The sequence below is a fragment of the Harmonia axyridis genome, chromosome 6 (genome assembly GCF_914767665.1).
Source record: "Harmonia axyridis chromosome 6, icHarAxyr1.1, whole genome shotgun sequence".
NCBI classification, from domain to species: Eukaryota; Metazoa; Arthropoda; class Insecta; order Coleoptera; family Coccinellidae; genus Harmonia; species Harmonia axyridis.
Window position 1 is genome coordinate 30,136,301 of NC_059506.1, and position 19,522 is coordinate 30,155,822.

Sequence of the window (19,522 nt, forward strand, 5' to 3'; positions counted from 1 at the left end):
GTCCCGGTGAAAGCTATCTTTTTTCGTTTTTGGGGACGTTTTTGCTCAATTTCTGCACTCAATCAATCCAGGAACGGTATGTTGTATTCACTGTTGATAGTTTTGCCTTTGCCAGGATAGTCAATGAACAATATACAATGCATTCAGCTGAAGCTCTCTTTGACTCGAGGCTGTAGTGATGAATCCATGTGTCATCAACTGTCAGATATCGATGCAAAAAATTCTTTTCATCTACTTAAATAGTTTCAAATAGCGTTCGGAAAAGATGATCCGAAATTCTGACATTTTGAAGCTTGATGACGTGGTGATGGTATAGCTTTTTTTTTAAATTGATATTCCGTAATCTGGACATTGGATTTTGAATTCTCGAACTGACACTTAGGGATTCATCCAGCCGAGTAGCTTGACCTTTTTACCAACTACTTGACTTGAAAATCAAGCTCGTGAAAAATTACATACTTGAGCTTGACTTGACTTGATTTTAGATATTTTTTGCTTGACTTGAAATCAAACTACTTGATATTACTTGCGCTTGATATGCACGCATCGCACGGCATATATTTCTGCAATCTCGTGCGCGCTTAGACTAAATAAAGGGATTCCTCGAGCGCCGATAGACTGAAACATTCGCCAGTGTGACTTTATTAGTAGTTTTCTCACATTTCTATGAAATCTGTTGGTAGATTTTGGTAGTTTCAGAAATATCTTTCCAAACTTGGCCAAAATAGCCAAGGATTTTTCATCAACGTCAGCAACTTCAGCTCCTGTTGAAAGACAATTTTCCAGAGCTGCTCTTACAGTTACAAAAACCCGCAAAAGGTTAGGTAACAAATCTATAAGATGCCTTATGTGTCTTAGATCCTGGATGGAAAATTATGAAATCAAACAAAGCCTGGAGGTTTTTCCATATTGAGAAACAATATTTTTTATTTTGTTTTGATTTTTAGTGATTTAATTCATGTTTTTATTTCAAAACATTTGATAATTCCGGTTCTTTTACACAATAAGTTCTATAAATGAAAGTGTTTTCTGCAGGGTTCTTCTCATCTCATCATTTTTTTATTGATGTGACACTACACGATATAACTACATAGCAAAAATTACTCGATGAATAAATACTTGACTTGAGATTGAAAACTACTATTTGACTTGAAATCAAGTCAAGATCAAGCCAAGTAGCTTGAAAATCAAGCCAAGCCATGAATCCCTAAGCTTGGTGATGTGGTGATTGTAGCTTTTTCTTAAAAATTGATATTTCTTAGTCTGGACATTCTAAATTGAATTCTCGAACTGACATTATTTAAAATGAAATTCCATCATACGAGAATTTGAAGAATATATTTGTTTTTCTCAAGCTGTACCGTTTTCTCCCAGTTCCAATGGCATCCCACATCGATTTGCCCAATTCGCCAACACCGCCCAATGACTAGCCTTATACATTCTTATAACGTGAAACTGCACATACGATACCCGATTCATTTTATTTATATTCCGAATATTTTTCATTATTACTACCACCTTTGGATTTTATTTTAGTCAATAAAACACCGTGTGTTTTAACAACTGTATCTGTTTTCAGTTTATTTTCTTTGCGGCAACGCAACGGTTGATTGTAAATATTCAGTTGTATTGGCGTACGGTTATCGCATATGATATCGTTTTTTCGAGATATCAAAATATTGGACCTCCTGGGAATGGAGTAAAAGAGTTACGACATTGTTTTCGCTTGTACGGGTGTCATACTGGGCCATGGACTTGATGGACTAGCCCATCCAAACATGATAATGGGGAATCAGGAGATTCATTTTATGGGGAAGAGATAAAAATAAAGAATACAAACAATAACGACAATGAGAAAGTTGGGTCCGAAATTCATTAAAATTTCAAGAAAAAGCTTGACGCCAGGTCTAAAGCTTCTTAAACGAATTCCACTGAATTATCTTCTGAATTTTAAGAGTTCATTAAGAACTTCATTACTATATGGTTCATCAGGCTATTTGACACTATAAAAATATAAGGTGTACAACTTTACTTCCGCCGTTTTGCAATAGATGGCTGTAGCTGTAAGTGGTAGTCGAAATAAATACATCGTGGAGATCATACAATAAGCTTAGGTATTTGTAAACATAACGTCATCGAAATTATAGTCGATTTGTGTATGCATCTAAAAGTTATTCTTGATTCAGCTTACGAGCCAAATTCTCGTCATTTGCAGGAGGTTTTAACTTCCTGCTTTAACATGGATAAATCTGTGGTTGAGGCTCATTGAATGCTCTCAAATAACTATGATGAGGCCGGTATTATTGAAAGAACGTGCCGAGAATAGTTTCAACGCTACAAGAACGGTGATTTCGACCAGCATGGCGGTGGAAGAGAGAAGGTTTTCGAAGATGGAGAATCGGAAGCATTACTTAATCAAGACTCGTGTCAAATGCAACAAGAATTGGCGGGAACATTGAGACCGACGCAACAAGCCATTTCAAAAAGCCTGAAAATCATGGGAATGATTCAGAAACAAGGAAATTGGGTGCCGTACGAGTTGAAGCCGAGAGATGTTGAACAGCGTTTGTTTGCTTGTGAACAGCTGCTTGCAAGGCAAAGACGGAATGGATTCCTGCAACGCATTGTGACTGGAGACGAAAAATGGGTTCAATACCATAATACCAAGCGCAGAAAATCATGGCGATATCCCGGCCATGCTTCCACGTCGACGGCCAAACCGAATATTCACGGTTCCAAGGTCATGCTCAGTATTTGGTGGAAAAAGCTCGGTGTAGTGTATTTAGAGTTGTTAAAACCGACTGAAACGATCACAGGTGATCGTTATCGAACGCAAATAAGTTTTGAATTTCGGAAAAAACGGCGGAAGCAAAGTTGTACGCCTAATTAGCTGAAGGAAGGCAGAAAGATGAGAGTTTCTCGTAAAATTTTCAGCCATTCGAGAACAGTAAAAACAAGGCCAACATCAGAATACATAGCAGTGGGGGAAAACCAAAAACTGAATACTAAAATGGCATCTTCGATTTCATCAACTACAGTTATCGAAAAAGAAGTAACTGATGAAGAATAAGCTAGTTACAACAACACGAATTGTAGCATGCATATTTTAAACAATAAAAAATAAAAATACATGTTTTTGTTCCATAATCTTCAGAAATCAATGGTCCTCAACAATATGTGGTTTTCAAGTAGATATAATGAAAATATCATACATTACAAGCACTTTTCAAATGCTTTTTTCGTGCTTGCGCGTTCCAAAACCTATTTTCTCGACTCGAATAAAAAACAAATGCGACATATCCTGGCTGTTATCCTACCAAATACGTACCAGAATTAAAAATTCCATTCGGTCCCATCGCAAGCAATAAATATCAACCAACCCACGTACAAAAATAAATGCAAGCATCACACATTTGACGACGTAAAAAATAAAAAACCAGCTTGGCTCTCCTCTCCGTTGGTCGAATACCATTTCGAGAGCAATGACAAGTTGGTCCAAGTCTATTTTACCACCCTCTGTGCTCCAGGACGGGCTACCTTCATGAAAGAATTTAAATTTTCGATCATCGATTTCTAGATAAGATCTACATTTTTTTATAATGCGTAAGTCATTTATATGTCTGCACGGAGATTCAAACGAGTTACGAAGTTAATATTTTTATTAGTATAGACGACGGAGGATGTTGGTGAACTCTTGTGGAGGAGAACAAAGACTTAGGAGCTTGTATCTCGGCAATCAAAAAGAAGAGATCCTCTAATGCAGATAATCAAAACCGTGGATCTCTGTTTCGAAACGACCTCGAATATAAAAATAAATATCTTGGTTGATATGTGTACATCGAGGTTATTAAAAGGTTTGGGGAGGTGTCTGGAAAAGAAGTCTAAGAAGTCTTGCGAAGCTGGACTGAGCTTGCAGTTTCAGTCGTGATAATAAAGATAAAATCGAAGTTGTGATGATAGCGTTGTGAGGTCTGCATATATTTAAACACGGATATTATACTTAGTTTAATTACATTTCTCGTAGTTTCACTGCAGAATGTTATCTTGATACATTTATGGGTAGATACTCGGTACTTAAATACAAAATCAAAATTGAAATTTTCAAGAAAGTTTGTTGCTTCAAAAATATTTCTCGAATGTTGCAATATTGGACATAATTAACAGGAATGTTTGCTTTTTTTCACAAACTTGAGTTATGAATTTTATATTAATGACATCAATGACAATTAACAGCAATGATTATAAATTCATTTCGATTTCATTTCGAAGATCAAAGTGCAACGATTATTCATGGAAAACTTTTTTTTTCAGTAACCCAATTTCTTGAAGACCTATTTGACACATTTTTCGAATCATTCAAACGAAAATACAAGAATTATGACAATATTTTGAGCATTACTCTTTGGAAAATAATTCCAAATACAATAATTCAATTTTGAAATTATTGTCAGTATTGAACTATATTTCTAAATGCGTAAGGAAAACTCACCTCAGTGCTATATCCTCAATTTTTTCAATTCTGATGAAGTGGACAAACTGAAATTTCATATGAAGCTGTTTTTTTTTAAGTTTACCCTGGGGTGAAATTTCGAATACTACATACTTTCCAAATTCGAATATGCTTCCATGAAGCATATTAGCGTCACTAATGTTAAAATTACATGAAAAACTCACATCCTTTGCATTGATAGATAAATCTAAAAGAATATGTTTTATTATTTCTTCCTAATAAATAAGCTATTGTACCGAAATCATATATCATCAACAAAGCAGAACAGAGATCTTCAAATCACGGTAAAAAAAATCCTTCGAAAAATAGGTACAGGTGTAATCTATGACTCTTTCCATCGAAGCACTTGTAATCATAGAAAACTAGAGCAGGTTGAAGAATGTATTTCGTAACTTATTCGGGCATAAAACTGGCTCGAAACCGAAGAAGTTGAGGCGTTGAATATGTTAGCACCATTTGGTGAGTCCGTCACCTGCTGCTCTCAGCAGGACCTGCTGCTGACTTTAATTCACCCGAAAACTGGACTGGAATATTATCCAGCGTCTCCACAGGACTTCAACCGCATCAACGGGGCTGTAAACAATGTTGCCACACGTAAAAAAGAAAATTTCGAACGCTGACATATGGCCTATGTATCCGTCATAAATTGAGGTAAAAAAAATTTACTGTTATGGTATACTTTGACGATAGATACATATTTGGAGGAGAGTACAGTAGGTAGGTATCCTATATAATAATATTGTTGATATTTTGATTTCTGGAATATAATCGATCAAGTCGAGAACACTTATTGGTAATTTCTGAAAATGGGTATATGTATATGGATTTAATAGACTAATGAAATTTACAAAATATCAATGATCAGTTAACATCTCCAATTCAAAATGTTTCCTTACATATGTGACATATCGAAATTTTGGTATTCTTGGGATTGGTCCTCAAGGTTGTTCTAAATTCTGAAGAATCTTCTTTCGAATTTGCCTTTATATAGAGGGATTCACGGCTTGGCTTGATTTTCAAGCTACTTGGCTTGAGCTCGACTTCAAGTCAAGCTCAAGTCAAGTACCTAGTAGTTTTTCAATCTCAAGTCAATATTTATTTAGCAAATACTTGAATCATATCAAGCTACTCGATTTTAATCAGCAGTTTTATTGTGTAGTGTCGCATCAATAAAATGATGAAGATGAGAAGGAACCTGGCTAAGAACACTTTTATTTATTGAACTTATTGTATAAAAGTACCGAAAATATCACCTTTTTTGAAATATCATCATCATTTTCAGCTACCAACCCATTGTCGGATTAAGCCTCCCTTAGTTTTGTCCATCTCTCCACATATTTTCTTCAACTTCTTAATTTATGTTTATATTTTTTAAATTAAATCACTATACATCATATCTAAATGAAAAATGATAAAAAAATTGAGTGTCTCAATAATGCAGCTCTGGAAAATTGATTTTCAACAGTAGCTGAAGATGCTGGCTTTGATGAAAAATCCTTGGCCATTTTGGCCCAGTTTGGAAAGATACTTCTGAAACTACCACAATCTACCAATAGATTCCATATAAATATGAGAAAACTACTAATGAAGTTTCACTGGCAAATGCTTCAGTCTCCCGCCGCTCGAGGAATCCCCTTATTTAGTCTAAGCGAGCACGAGATTGCAGAAATATATGGCCGTGCGACGCGTGCATATCAGGCTCAAGTAATATCAAGTAGCTTGATATCAAGTCAAGCAATAAATATCCAAAATCAAGTCAAGTCAAGCTCAAGTATGTAATTTTTCACGAGTTTGCTTTTCAATTCAAGTAGTTAAAATGTCAAGCTACTTGGCTTGATGAATCACCCTTTATATACAGTAATTATACTATATTTACATACAGCAAGTATTCATCTACAACCGTTTCGTATATGGCGGAAAACCATACAAGAATTCGTAACCCTGAAGAAAACCTTGTAACCTCCTTCTCTGTGACTAAGGTGACAAAAAATCCTCTTTCGAAGAGCTTATCAATTTCTCCAAACATTCGGACCGCGATTGCTTGAATATTTCGAGTTCAAGAACGTAAATTCCCTCAGGTTGGCAACAATGTCAAATGTTCTGACCTGGTTAACAGATGAATAATGATTAAAAAATGAAAAGAATTTGCGAACGATAATCGACAAAAATTTCTACACATGGTGCAATATTGAATGAGCTCAAATTCTGACGCATATTTAGAATCATCGTTTGAATCATCAAGAATATCAAGATACTGTATTATTTTAAAGAATATCATTGATTTTTTTGCGTTCAATTAAAGAAAAAAGTAAAATCTGCTAACAATTTGCTTTAGGTAGTCTATTTAGTCTTTTAGGTAGTCTATTTTGCTGTGTTTGGTTTTGTCATTTTAATTGATTGTCATCTTTTTGAAATAATGTTTGTATACTAAACTGGCTGAATCCATGTTATATAACAAAAAACTTCCATTCAGATAACTTTCAATTTTCAAGAAGTATATTTTCGGAGGTAAAGAATTTCGATCAGTTCCAAAGAACATCGATAGAATGACAAAGAGAAAAGTAATATACATTTTCATCAACACCGTGTATACATTGTATGAACCGAAAATCACCAGAGTAAAAACCAATTAACCTCTCCCAGTGCACAAGTAGGCATTGTAATTTTTTTTTTTACGTATGAATAAACGACATCACCGCATTCTCTTAACCATTCGGTGAAAAAGGCGTACGGCAACAATCTCAGCAGTAAATGAGAATTAGAGGCGCAAAATAAATCACGAATGGAAGAACTCTAATGAAAAATACGCCTCAGTGTAAGTTTCACAGGTACACCACCTGCTAGCAGGGTAATAAGGTCTGCAGGGGTCCAACCCGTGTTCGCTACCTACATCCATCAATAACTATTACTAAATATTAATGTATTTCCAGCAAAAACAATCCGCATCTTAACTAGATAGATTGTTTCAATGCCTGCACCATTGAGGTTGGTATTGAGAAAAAGAGTAGAGTTTTAACTCGTATCAATCTTCATTTTGAGCTTCTTTCCTTCGAAATTCAGGTAATAAGAAGATTCTCTTGCACATTTGCCTGAATTTTCATATTTATTCTATATTCAACGATATACAGGATGTTCTACAAGGATGATAGCTGCACTCATTTCAAACATATGGTTCCTGTGATTTCGATTCGGTTTCGTTAAGAAGTTGCAAAAATTTGAACAAAAATATTTTTTTGCTAAACTTACAAATATGTTCGAATTATAAACCTTCCTCAACAATAATCGATCATAATTGTTCCAAGTGTCCACCTTCGACTTGTTAAATACATATGTCTCACATTGACGAACTGAAGATTACGTTACTCGACAGATCAGATTTTTATTTGGCTTGCTGCATCTTGAATTGTGTCAAATCATTGTTGAGATGAGATGCGATTTCAACATTATAGACAAACTGCTTCATATGTCTTCATGAAAGATCATCTAACGGAGAGAGATCCAAGACAAGGTAGGTGAATGATGATATTTTTTACGTTTATTTTTCAGAAAAAAGCATATCCATGAGAACTGGGGCGGTGTTAGGGGTGGAACAGTGAAGTTAATGTCTCAGGCGCCTCTTTTCGATGGATGGCAATTTAGCCCAGTTTGTGGCCACCCTTTCATATATCTGAAAAAATTTTGTCGTGATTCATGAGGTTGGTCTGCTTTGCTGCTTTTATCAACATTCCCTGCAATAAAAATCCTCAAACCGTCTGTTCAATAAATAACACATGGCAAATTGGCAACCCAACCAATATAAGCAGCATTGCATATTACCCTAATTGAATGAGGGATGGAATGTATTTCACAAAGACGAAAAACAACACTTCGAATTACATGTTTACATATTCAACATATAGAAAATTCCTACGATTCTGCATTCGAAACTAGTTACTAATAAATGCTAAATGTTTTCACCGGAACATATGTTTTTAATCCCATTTAGTTTTCGAAGCTTTGCATGCCTTGCCTTCCTTTGTATCTTGTGGTGTGATAGTTAATCTTTCATCGATCGTACGCAGGGTCTTGTGAATGTGAAAATCAGATATATTACTCACGCATTGTTCATCAGCGTCAAAGAAATCTATACTTTTTCAGCAGGGGCGCCAAAAAATTCTTTGCTTCAGGCGCCAAACTTGCTCGCGTCGGCCCTGATAAAGCTTCTCACTTCACATCCATACTTTACCCTTTTTTTTAATTCGATTTCATTTCTATTACCAAACCCGGATGGCGTCAGGGTTGCCAACAGTCGGAATGCACGCAACAAACCCAAAACGTAAAAAACTCCGATGAAACACAACAGCGAAATCGATGAGGTTAGCAGAAGTTAATGGGATCGCAACAGTGGTGCTAGATGCTGTAATTGAGCAATTCATTACATGGCAGGATGATGGAATTGAGCTTAGGGCTACCGGTCCACGGCACAGAAAACGGCGATCAGCGAGTATAACAATTCACGAAAATCGTGACCGCTAGATCGTATTTTCTGTGAGGAAAACAAGAAAGTTCAAACGTTATGACTGCGCAGCGGTCGTTAGTAACAGAATTATTGTCGTTAAAATGCGAAAATAAGGCTGTGCTGCGGTATAATGGTATCGTAGCAATTTCTGAACACATTATCTTATGGGTTGTTGGACTGGCTAGTTTGTAGAACATATTGGTTTGTATTTTGTAAGGCAGCGGTAGAATGTATTCGTTTTGGGAAGACTTGATACGTCTATGAATTAAGCCTAAATTTGATGATTCATTTTGCTTGCACAGTTTCGTGACCTTGTAACAACATTCGCTTCTACAATTTTTATCGGATTTCGATATAATTTGATAGGAGTATCCTGCTTCGACTGCAGATGATCATATTCGAATTTCAGTGTTTTTGAAAATATTCCACAGAACATAACTCCAGAACGCCTGAAGCTATCGCTTTCGACCTTTTGGTTTTTTCATACAAATTTGATGGGATTTCTGTTTCTGTCAGAACCTGAAGACACAATTTGGTTTGTCGCAATGCATCAGTTGAAGAATATCTTTTTTCGGCCATAACTTCAGAACGCCAGAAACTATCGCTTTGCGACCTTCAGGTTTTTTCATGCAAATTTGATGGAATTTCTGTTTCTGTTAAGAAAATCCTATCATTACATTTGAAATTTCGGAATAAAATGAACAAAACAATGAACTTCTGACTTAGCGCCCCATATCGAAAGCAGCAAAAACAAATTTATCATGAGTATATTTTGTCCTCAATCAACAAGATATTATCTTTCAGACGAGATATAATTCGCTCAAAAATGTTGAGCCAAACTGAAATTACAGGCATTTCAATCAGTCAGATTTCTCCCTTTTACCTACCCTTATTTGATGTCGTAAAATCGAAAGTGACAACTCAAAAAGAATGAGCATTTTCCAAGGATTACAGTGATGATATTTTGTCTTCAACTTCATATGAAACATTTTCGAGTAAAATTCATTTTTCTACTCGATGGTAGCTATTACGCCCCCTAGCGGTACATGTATGAACTTCAAAACAATTTCCAGTGTGATTTCTTGTACACTTTAGTGGTAAAAGTTTTTACCGCAAGTCTCTACGATGAGTGGATCCTGAAATATAGCCGCTTACCTCGCTTATTTGCCCACCCTGTACGATGTGCTTCCTGCTTACGAGATGGTCAGAATTAGCACTGTCTTATCAGTTTGACTTCAGTGCCAGTGCCATACCACCTTTTTTTCACATCAGTACCAAGCTTCAAAAGATCCGTTTCAAAATTTCAGAACAAAGAGAATCTTCATAGTTTATAATTTAAAGTGATCATTTTTTGGTTAAAGTCAACATCAACCAAAAAATAAAATTAAACTCACTAAAATTTCAATTGTAGATATCGATTTGTATACCCATTTCACAGAAGAGTAAGATAGAAGATCTATTACTTGAAATAAAAACCTCCATAGTTTATAATTTAAAGTTATCATTCATTGATTTAAGTCAACATCAACCAAAACATAAAATTAAACTCTCTAAAATTCCAATTGTAATTGTTGATTTGTACACCCATTTCAGAGAAGAGAGGAGATATATTACTTACTGTTTTTTTCTGTAAATGCGCACCAGAGGAACAGTTTTTGTCAGTTAGCCTACGAAATCCTGAAATGCAAGTTTGTGGAATAATCATTTGAAGTATAAGACACTGATGTCGAAAAATTGCAAAAAAATACAAAAATTCCGAAACGTGCGTCTGTTATGTTAATTTAGTTATTCAATTTATTAACCATTTATTCCCTTTGTACAGTTTTGAATGATTTATTTGTCTTTTGGTTGATTCTAACATTTTGTCATTTTGGAATATTGTATATCTAGACAAAAAAGTTCTTTCAAAAAGATATATCAGAGGACAGATGGAGTAGAATGATATCATAATTTTGATATTTGTCCTAATTTCCTGTGACTGTTAGTGACGTACAGAATATTATGTAATTATCACTATGGCTTGTTTATGTTTATTTAAATGAGAATTTAACATAAATATCTATCTAGCAATAAGACTATTTTCGACAACTTCGTTGTGAATTGAAGTTCCACAAATCTGTGTTTTTAAATGACACAAAGCTCCAAAACAGGTCCATACCAACCGTTCCACCTACCCATAATTAAAACCACAGAAAAATCAAATTTGAATAAATACGAAAATATTGAAATTCTCTCCAGACAACTCAGCACTCGATTCAACCGTCGGCTCCTCAAACGTTCATCATAATTCAACAGAATTTATTAAAATTCCCGCGGATATATACAGAGAGCACCGCGGCAGAGATCTAGTCGGCGTGGAGTGCGTTTAACGTATTCAATTGTCAACACTGGTCCGCGTCCTCTCCAAAAGCACGTGCTAGGTTGAGTTCCCGTTGAGCCGGCTTACATTATTACGGTGATTAAAATTTCAAACATGCTTCTAAATTTTTAGTTGGATATTTCTGAATGAATTGCGATTGCTAGATGAAGCTTGGAGCCCGTTCATTTGAATAATGTCTCATGGGACTTCATTTCCATTCATTTGAATTCGAAGTGACGTATTTCCACGTCTAATAACGAGACTGGGCTCGTAAATTGTTGAAGGTGATTAGGTTCTGAGTTTATTTGAAGAGGATTTCATCGAGAAATATTTTTTTCTTCGGTTTTCGTCGAAATATTTGGAGACTCCAACTTGACGTTAAGCGAGAAACTAGACAGGATATGAGAGTTTATTAGAGTGTTCTTCAGCAGTCTTTGGCTCGGTCTATAGTTCTTACGATGATGCGGGGTCCAATATGTAACGCTAAGTAACCAATTAATATTTTCTCCTCCTTTGATACTTGTGAGGATTTGATAACAAGATTATTACAATATACATGTATGTTCTTTCTCTTAGTTGTAATTACCATCTAAATTAATTATTATAAGTTCAACCAATAAAGATATGTAACTCTAGAATCTCGAATAGCATAAATCTTATTATTCAACTGTACAATAGAAAATAGAAAAGAAACCAATGAGTATTTTCTCTTTCTTCTTTATTTGTCAGAGTTTAATGACAATATGATATTTATATGAATTTTCTCCTATTTATAATTCCCTTCAAAATCAAGTAATATGTTCAACTAATAATTTCTACTGTTGGTAGACATGGTCCCGATTTCACTGCCTTGACTGACATATCATGTCGAACAGAACTGTTAGAAGAAGGTTAGTCATTCAACAATATGAATCATTCATCTATTGCTGAACGTGTGAAAACTTACTACAAAAGTAATGATTCCATAGTACGTTTCGTGCATTATGGGCAGATTATGGTCGACATAATCGTCCATAAGAGAGTATAATTGGTAAGACACTGAAAAAATTCGAAGATACTGGATCTTTTACTGATGTCTTAAGGTCTATGCATCATCGAAATACACGCTCGCTCGAAATATTGCTGCTGTAAGTGAAAATGCTGAAGAAGATCCAAATTTATCCATTCCTCGGCGCACATGTGGGCCTCTCTTACGGCACGCTATAGCGTTTAAATATAATCCATTCATTTCACTTTCAAGACTCTAAATATTATTGTAAAATGTTTCTAAATCTTTCTTTATTGAATAATAATTGTATAATAACAAAATATAAAGATATACACAGATTTAATTCAATCAAATATTTGTAATTAGCAAATTTTGGAAAGGGTACAAATGCTGAATCATACCTATAAGGCCTTGGACTCTCGTATGGAAAGGTGACAAGAGGAAGTGCCATTGCTGGCTAATAACGTCCCAGTGTATACCTGGGAAATCGGACTGATGATTCTGATATTCAACTGAAATATGCTAGATCAAGAGTTTGTAACTGGAATTCGAGTACTTCAGTTACCATACTTACTCCGTTTTAAATCTATCCTGAATCCTCTTTACAAAGGGAGATGACTTGATTTACAAAGGGAGATGACTTGACGAAGGTATTATGGTATCTGGTATCTCCACTATACATATACCAACAATAGTCACAAAAAGTTACCAAAAAGAAGAAAAAAGAAGTGCTGGAAACTACATTGAAAAAACCAAAAAGAACGAAGTCACAACCAGGGGAAAACAGAGAGATATTAATTAAAAATTGAATATAGAACCAATAAATGTGAAAATTATGAATGAGACGAATAGCAACTAAAAAGGAAGATATCAACAAAAGAAAAAAAAAATAATAAAAGAAATATAAATGAGAAAAATATTTCACTCAACAGTAAGGAATCAATTAGGGTCCATTAAATGATAAAAAGGAGAATATACATTGTAAAAGGATAAAAACCATCAAACAGATTCTCATGTAAAGTAGTTGTAATGGGATTTTGAGAACTTCATTCGGAAATTCTATTTCCTATTATTGTAATAACCTATATTTTGGGAAAGGAAGAAACTCATAGTTTCTTACTTCAAAGTCAGGTATAATAAAATTGTTTAATTTTCAATCTTGGTTTGTCGTCATAGTCCTCATCCTCAAGGAAAAATAAATTGTAGATAATTCCGGTTTGGAATACAGTGAAGACTTAGAATTTCACATTATTAATGGTCGGAAAATATTTATGTGTAGATAAATTGAATTTCAGCTTTCAAGATAGTCTACATCGAAAATTGAAACTGGTTTGTTTGGTAAACACCATTGAAATTTTTCTCATGATATATCAAAGAAAGCCTTCAGACTCACACAAAGGCTTATTATTTCCACATCATTACGCCTCTTCCTACATGCTATAAATCTCATGAGAACTTCTTTCCAATATGAATAGCGCAGTCTAGGATTGATAGATTGAAATCTTCAGATATTATAATTCATAAATCCTGAAAATATTGTTTTTTCGTCTTTCACAATGGACGGTAACTTTAAGGTTTTCCGATAGAAATGATACAATTCGAAATAGTTATAATGGCAACAGTGTGTATTATTTTTTGATATTTATTATGTCATTTGTGTTTAGTACGTTATGTCATTTAATCGTGGCAATATACAAGCTCCAAATTTCGAGTTCAAATTTTCATGAACTGTGCGGTATTAGAATGAACGATCCCCAATTAGCTGAAATTCGAACTCCCTGAAAATTTTCAGATGGAGAATTTTTCTCAAATTTTCCATACCAAACCACCAAAAGTGAAAGCTCCTACATGATAATTTCATTTCATTATTTGATTCGATTGCATAGAATAAGAAAATTCCTGCAGTTGAGCGATTATCCATTATTTCAGAAGTTCAATTTTCAGATCGAATATTTTTCTCAAATTTTCCATAGTCAACCCTTGGAAAAAAAAAATTTCATGAAAATTTAAAAGTTCCTACATGAGGAGTTCATTCCATTTTTTCAATTGATTTGATCACATAGAATACGAAACTGTTTGCTGTTGAGCGAATAGTCCATTATTACAGAAGTTGTAGGTTGTAAACTGAAATTATCTAAAAAATTTTGATTGATCATTTTCTCGAGCCTGCCAACTCTCCTTTAGGCGAGATACGGACTTAAAACTTCAACATGTTTCAGATCAGAGCTCAATCTATAAACAATGTTTTCATCTGTGGGGGCTGTTACCAATATTTTAGGAGATATAACGATTCTTGTTGAGATTCAATTTTTTCTGAATTTTACAGATTTCGAGTTCAAATTTTCATAAACTGTAAGGTCTATAAAGAAACGGTAAGTAGTATTAGAATAAAAGACCCCAATTAGTTGAAATTTGAACTTGCCTGAGAATTTTTCTCGAATTTTCCTTACCTGACCTTTGCAATATTTTTTTTTTTGACAAAAAATCAATAGTTCCCACATAGAAATTTTACCTATACCATTGTATAGATTGATTCGTTTACGTAGATTACGGAAACGTTTGCAGATTAGCGATCAATACATTATTTCAGAAATTATGGGAAAAGTACTACTACTACAGAAAATACTACATATTTTCTGTTTTATTTTTTCATAATTATAAAAAAAAAATCAACATCACTGTTACTATAATAATTCCATGAAATCAAAATCACTTCAATACATTTCCTAGAGTTTTGTTGATCAGTGTATTTCAATCGGAGAATCCAAGTGTACCCTCACAGTGAGCTAAGTGCATTACAAATGATGCGAATTGTGGATGTCATTATTTCAACTTTTCATTATCGCATTCGTTATGAACTGGAAACAGGGCAGATTAATATTGTGGATTAATTGCCACTTCAGTAAACTCCTAGAGAGTTTCTTATAACAGCGAAGTTGTTAGTTGAAACAGTCGGATATAATACAACCAACTCAGTTCAATTAATCGATTGAAATGGAACTTCAAATCTGACTCCTGAATATGATACGAGTATATCTTTCTGGAAGAAAGAACTGTTTATAGGTACCAACAATTTTTTTTTCACCTCCTAATATTTTTTCTCTTATGTTCACTTTATTTCTGAAAGATCCCTCAATATATCCTTCGGCAACCTTTGAGGATTTCCATCGCCTTTGACTCAATGAAGCAATTAAATTCGCTTCAGCATTCACAAAAAATGTTGCAGATTACCAATGAAAAGAATATCCTGTAGATGCATGTAACAGGCCAATTGAAAAGTGCCCGGTCTACCATAGTAAAACACATTTATTTGGCAAAATTCGATTTTATTATTTAACATATAGTTGCCTTCGAGGGCGATACAGCGATTATAGCGATCTTCCAACTTTTCGATACCATATTTGTATTACGATTTGGCTTTCGCTTCAGAATAGGGCTCAGTTTCGGCGATTACTTCTTCATTGGCGCTAAATTTCTTTCCAGCGAGCATTCTTTTGAGGTCTAAGAACAGGAAAAAGTCACTGGGGGCCAGATCTGTCGAATACGGTGGATGCAGAAGCAATTCGAAGCCCAATTCATGCAATTTTGTCATTGTTTTCATCGATTTGTAACACTGCGCATTGTCTTGATGAAACAGCACATCTCTTTCTTCAAATGGGACCGTTTTTCAACGATTTCATCCTTTAAACGATGGTCTGGCCCTTTTGGAGGTGATCTATGAATATTATCCCTTGCGCATCCCAGAATATTGATGCCATAACCTTGCCAACTGACTGTTGTGTTTTCCTCGCTTTGGTTCATCGTGTGTAGTCCACTCAGCAGTCTGTCGATTGGACTCCGGAGTGAAATGATGGAGCCATATTTTATCCATTGTCACATATCGACGCAAAAATTCAGGTTTATTGCACTTAAACAGCTTCAAACACTCCTCAAAATCATTAACACGTTCTTGCTTTTGATCGATTGTGAGCTCGCGCGGCACCAATTTTGCACACAGCTTTCTCATGTACAAATATTGTTGAATGATATGATGTACCCTTCAGATGATATCTTTACAATGTCTGCTATCTCGATCAACTCCACTTTACGGTCATTCAAAATTATTTTGTGAATTTTTTTTGATTTTTTAGTCGGTGACAGCCTCTCTTGGGCGTCCAATGCGTTCGCCGTCTTCGGTGCTCATTTCATTACGTTTAAACTTAGCACACCAATCAATGATGGTTGATTTTCCTGGTGCAGACCCCGGAAACTCTTCATCAAGCCAAGAGTTTGCTTTAACTTTATTTTCCCTTCAAAAAGCAATATTTTATCAGCACACATCTTTTTTCAAATAACAAAAGTAGCTACACTCACAACGCAATATCTCACAAACTAAAGGTCGGACTGCTGTCAAATGTTGACACGTATCGGTACCAACAAAAACACATATGGATTTAATACTAGCAGCACCATCTGTGCATCAGATCGGGGACTTTTCAATTGGCCTAATATGTGGGGTAAATATTGAAAAATTTCAATAATCAGTAACATTATCGTTACTTCATACTCTCAACTTCATACTCAGAATTTATGGAATTGACTTTATTTCTGACTTATTTCTGTTCGCTATATTGATTAACCGTGTGGTTTTATCATCTTTTGAAACCCAAATAATTCGTTTAATTCATTAAAAAGACCGTATATTGAAAAATATCAATTATTGGTATCATACATTATTTGATGAACCAAAAATTAAAATGTGCATTCATTGTCCGATTTTAAAATGCAATCGAAAGGAGCACCTGCTATCCTTTATAATTTTGCTATAATTTTATGCATCAGCGGAATAATTTGGGCAAACTAATAACCGTTCAGTATGCGAAAATCCATTATACCGACATTTTATTCTCTTAAATTTTTCAGCACCAGAGCCTGCTTAATTAAAAACTCAACCGCATACCGGCCGAATAAATTTTCAGTTGCTTTCGGAAATATTATTGCTTTTGTCTGGCTGCATTCAGTGAAGATATTACGGAGCTCTACCAAAAATGGATGACCTATATGTTAGTATATTCTCATTAATATTCAGCAATTGCATTTTAAGTTCCCAGCAAAATTGTATCAGGGTTCATATACCACATTTGTTGTAATTTCGGTTTGCAAGGTATGCAATGTGCCAACTGTTAATATTAGTTGACTTTTTCAACTACAGAAAAAATAAATGAAATAAAAAGCAATTATACCCAATATTTAGTTATTACATAATTGTGTAAGACAAGTAATGAAATGGCAAAATCGTTGTAGCAATTTTATTATCAAAGATTTCATCCCAAGACAACAGCAAATAAATCGGATTAATAATTAAACTTGGAGGCTCACGTACAATGCAGAATTCTTATACAATATTTCCACTTCATAGCATAATAGTACCAATTCAATTTTATGAAAATACTAAAATTCTTAAATAAATGTCAGTTTTTATGTTATTCATTCAATTCATTTATAAGATACCATGGCTGTTTTCATGAATAATTGATTTTTTCTCAGATTGACAGCAAATATTCATTTTGCAGACGCATATCAATCAATAAAGTATTACTTTCCCTGCCTAGGCAGCAAAGTGATCAGTCTGAATGTGAATAAAACATTCGACATTTCCTCAGAATCAATATTTTTTGCCACCTACCTTATTTCTGGAGGAGTAAGTACTTCTGAGTCGCTATCACTGTCCATAATATAAATATATCCGGTATTTTTCCAAAGAACTATCAGATATTTCATAAGTGGTGAAACTATAATAATTATGGACATATACCTACCTATATTTCCATAGCAACCAATCATTCCAACAATTGCGATTTCGTTTTAATTTATCCCTACAAGACAAATAAAAAGATTGGGGAAATTGTAATAATTTGCAAATACAATATCCTACATGTATCATTATAAACAATCAGAGAAATAATTATATTAGGCAGAGAAGTAAATTGATTGCATTGGCAGAATTTCTATCAGCCGCGGCAGTCAATCTACTACTTTACTGTCTAGTAAAACAAATAACTATTTCTTTCATATCTCCAGAAAAATTCAAATAAACATAATTCACTACTCGCAGTAACTATCAACACCCTTTTCACATAATATGTAAGCATGTTACCATGTTGCAACGTACGTTTCAAATATTTTTTCAATAAGAGAATATAATCTTTGAAATTGCCATGATTCATTCAATTTGAATTAAATTGATAAATCTTTAGTTTTTTCCGAAGAGCTCATTTGTCTATATCTACGTCGAAAAATGTCATCCATCTTATAATATATTCAGCCTTTTGGCACACGAAATTCCATTTTCAAGTAGAATATTTAAGACTTTTTGTTAGATATTTTCATCTACTTCAAATTCAATTCAGATTGTATAACAAACATTATACAAAAATTGAATAGCATATGACTCAATGTATTGCAGTATACACCTCCGTGTCAATTTAGCGAAGAATATTATCGATTATTATCTACCATTACGTACTTTACAACTGAAGAAATTTGCCAAAAAAATGCTTCGCAGTTCACAAAGGTGGTGTTTCTTTCTTCACCGCTAGTTGGTATCTCCAGGTTAATTCGATAGCATTATTAGGTAAACAAAACCTGCCATCTCTATCGATTTTGTCTTTCCTAATTCGAGGCTGTTCTCTCAATGCTTTCGATATCTGTTTGTTAATTCGATTGACTTTAATATAAAAAAATCAGTCCAAATCGTATTTTTTTTTCAATTATTCTATGTGAACGTTTCATTCTTCAACAGATCTTGATAATATTATGTTAATAAGATTGAAATTTTACTGGTTGAATATACAATGAATAATTGTTTTAAAAAATCCCCTTTTTATTTTGGAAATTCAAGTCGATTGCAGAGGTTTCCCTCTTAACCGCCTGTTGATATCTCCATGCTAATTCGATCAAAAAGAATCACGACTATAAAACAATCCTCTTTTTCTGTAATTCAAGTCGATCGTAAAGGAGATATCAACACTTTCTTGTGGAAATCCGACCTGGCAATCCATCAAACACCTGGTTGGTTCCGTTTTGTCCGTTTTAACCCAAATAATCACATAAATCATCGAGTTGGAAGAGGCTCACTTTCGTCTCCAGGCTACGACCGTCCTAACTTTGAACACTCTAGAAAATGAA